Raw genomic sequence first — 3,883 nt, forward strand, 5'->3', positions numbered from 1 at the left:
TCAGGAGAGGGGCATGAGAGGACCAAAGGGAAAGGTCTGTGTGTGGTGGAGAGTAGGAGTGATTAAATGACAAAAGATGACGAGGTTGGTGCTAGGCAAAACGAGATGATAATGGAACAAGTATAGAAACAAAAGATGGGTTCAGAGGTGTAAATGATTCCAGAAGAAACAGTGGTGGGGGAAGGAAACACAGAAAATCTGGCAAAACTGAGGGGGTCGCTGTAGCTTGACAATGTATCTGAGTCTCTTCCAGTTCTGATGAAAGTTCATTGACCTGAGACATTAGCTTTGTTTATCTTTCCACAGATGCTGCCTGATTAACTGAATGCTTCCAGCATTTTGTTTTTTATTTAAACTGATAGCTGGCTCAGTTCTTGCAACTCTTCACCGTAACAGTGAAAAGGACTGTGTCCATCAGGTCCCTCAGATTCAGCCAACAGATTGTTTTCTCTTTAAGGGGCTTGGTAAGCAGGATGTAGTTTCTAGTGAAATGTAATTGGGAGTTTTCAGTGTAAGCTCTGCTAATACAAAGGTTAGGTATAATGAGCCTCTCGACCTCAGAGACCAAAGGAGATTCCAGATGGCTTTCCAGCACTGAAATTAAGGCTTGTGGAAATGAGATACCAGTCCTCCAGCTGTGTCAGCGATTTTTTCACAATGTCTTTCACTGAATCCTGAGATACTTCAAAGCTGCTAACCACTGCTAGAAAAATACAATTTTTATAACAAAAATAAATCAGTGTTCTTCTCTGATCTCAACTTCGAGTTGCTTACTAAACTGCTGGCTGATCCTGGGGTACGTTTCTAGAGACACGCCAGACTGCAGACTTTATTTTAAGATCTCAGGTGGCATAGAGTTCCAACCTTGCAGTTGATAAGATCATGAAACATAGGAGCAGAAATTAGGCCATTCGGCCCATCGAGTCTGCTCCGCCATTCAATCATGGCTGAGAAGTTTCTCAACCCCATTCTCCCACCTTCTCCCCGTAAACTGATCCCCTTACCAATCAAGAACCTATCTATCTCGGTCTTAAATACACTCAATGACCTGGCCTCCACAGCCTTCTGTGGCAATGAATTCCATAGATTCACCACTCTCTGGCTAAAGAAGTTTCTCCTCATCTCTGTTCTAAAAGGTCTTCCATTTACTCTGAGCCTCTGCCCTCGGGTCCTAGTCTCTCCTACTAATGGAAACATCTTCCCCACGTCCACTCTATCCAGGCCTTTCAGTATTCTGTAAGTTTAATCAGATCCCCCCCTCATCCTTCTAAACTCCATCGAGTATAGACCCAGAGTCCTCAAACGTTCCTCATATGTTAAGCCTTTCATTCCTGGGATCATTCTCGTGAATCTCCTCTGGAGCCTCTCCAGGGCCAGAACATCCTTCCTGAGATACGGGGCCCAAAATTGCTCACAGTATTCTAAATGTGGTCTGATCAGAGCCTTATAAAGCCTCAGCAGCACATCCCTGCTTTTATATTCTAGTCCTCTCGAAATAAATGCCAACATTGCATTTGCCTTCCTAACTACCGACTCAACCTGCAAGTTAACCTTAAGAGAATCCTGGACTAGGACTCCCAAGTCCCTTTGCACTCCAGATTTCTGAATTCTCTCCCCATTTAGAAAATAGTCTATGCCTCTGTTCTTCCTACCAAAGTGCATGACCTCACACTTCCCCACGTTGTATTCCATCTGCCACTTCTTTGCCCATTCTCCTAACCTGTCCAAATCCTTCTGCAGCCTCCCCGCCTCCTCAATACTACCTGTCCCTCCACCTATCTTTGTATCATCTGCAAACTTAGCCAGGATGCCCTCGGTTCTTTCATCTAGATCATTAATGTATAAAGTGAAAAGTTGTGGGCCCAACACTGACCCCTGCGGAACTCCACTAGTCACTGGCCACCATCCTGAGAAGGACCCCATTATCCCTACTCTCTGCCTCCTGCCAGACAACCAATCTTCTATCCATGCTAGTATCTTGCCTCTAACACCATGGGCTCTTATCTTACTGAGCAGCCTCCTGTGCGGCACCTTGTCAAAGGCCTTCTGGAAGTCCAAGTAGATAACATCCATTGGCTCTCCTTTGTCTAACCTACTCGTTACCTCCTCAAAGAATTCGAACAGATTTGTCAGGCATGACCTCCCCTTGATGATACCATGCTCACTTTGCCCTATTTTACCATGTACTTCCAAGTATTCTGAAATCTCATCCTTAATAATGGGCTCTAAAATCTTACCAACGACCTAGGTCAGGCTAATCGACCTGTAATTTCCTGTCTTTTGCCTCACTCAATTCTTAAACAGGGGGGTTACATTAGCGATTTTCCAGTCCTCTGGGACCCTCCCTGACTCGAGTGATTCCTGAAAGATCGCCACTAACGCCTCCACTGTCTCTTCAGCTATCTCCTTCAGAACTCTGGGGTGTAATCCATCTGGTCCAGGTGATTTATCCACCTTCAGACCTTTCAGTTTTCCTAGCACCTTCTCCTTGGTAATGGCCACCATACTCACCTCTTTCCCCCGACTCTCTTGAACTTTGGGGATGTCACTCGTGTCTTCCACTGTGAAGACTGACGCAAAGTACCTATTCAGTTCCTCCGCCATTTCTTTGTTCCCCACTACTATTTCTCCAGCGTCATTTTCCAGCAGCCCAATGTCCACTTTTGCCTCTCTCTTACCCTTTATATATCTAAAAAACTCTTGTAATCTTCTTTTATATTACTGGCTAGTTTAACCTCATATTTAATCTTCTCCCTCCTTATTTCTTTTTTAGTTGTCCTCTGTTGGTCTTTGTAGGCTTCCCAATCCCCTGGTTTCCCACTGCTCTTCGCCGCATTGTATGCTTTCTCTTTAGCTTTTATGCTGTCCCTGACTTCCCTTGTCAGCCATGGTTGCCTCGTCCTCCCTTTAGTATGCTTCTTCTTCCTAGGGATGAATTTTTGCTGTGTCTCCCAAATTACTCCCAGAAACTCCTGCCATTGCTGTTCCACTGTCTTTCCTGCTAGGCTCATCTCCCAGTCAATTCTGGCCAGCTCCTCCCTCATGCCTCTGTAGTTGCCTTTATTCAACTGTAATACCGTTACATCTGATTCCAGCTTTTTCCTCTCAAATTGCAGGGTAAATTCTATCATATTATGGTCACTTCCTCCTAAGGGTTCCTTCACCTTAAGCTCCCTTATCAAATCTGCCTCATTACACATCACTAAATCTAGAATTGCCTGTTCCCTAGTGGGCTCCACCACGAGCTGCTCCAAAAAGCCATCTCGTAGACATTCCACAAATTCCTTTTCTTAGGATCCACTACCAACCTGATTTTCCCAGTCTACCTGCATATTGAAATCCCCCATGATCACTGTAACTTTGCCTTTCTTACACGCCTTTTCTATCTCCTGGTGTATCTTGTGCCCCACATCCTGACTACTGTTTGGAGGCCTGTACATAACTCCCATTATGTTTTTTTTACCTTTGCGGTTCCTCAACTCTATCCACACAGATTCTACATCATCTGACCCTACGTCATTTCTTGCTATCGATTTAATTTCATTTCTTACTAACAAAGCAACCCCACCCCCTCTGCCAACCTGCCTACCTCTTCAATAGGATGTATATCCTTGGATATTTATCTCCCAGTCCTGATCCCCTTGCGGCCATGTCTCCGTAATGCCCACCACATCATACCTGCCAATTTCAATCTGCGCCACAAGCTCATTTACCTTATTTCATATACTGCGTGCATTCAGATACAACACCTTCAGTCCTGTATTTCCCGTCCCCTTTCTCATTGTCGTCCCTTTATCTGATGTGCTTGAAGTTAGATTCCTAGCCCTTTCCAAACACTCTGTCCTATTTTGTGTTCTGGAGACTTTAATAGCCTCTCCTTTCT

The sequence above is a fragment of the Cetorhinus maximus genome, chromosome 36 (assembly GCF_964194155.1).
Source record: "Cetorhinus maximus chromosome 36, sCetMax3.hap1.1, whole genome shotgun sequence".
Taxonomy (NCBI): Eukaryota; Metazoa; Chordata; class Chondrichthyes; order Lamniformes; family Cetorhinidae; genus Cetorhinus; species Cetorhinus maximus.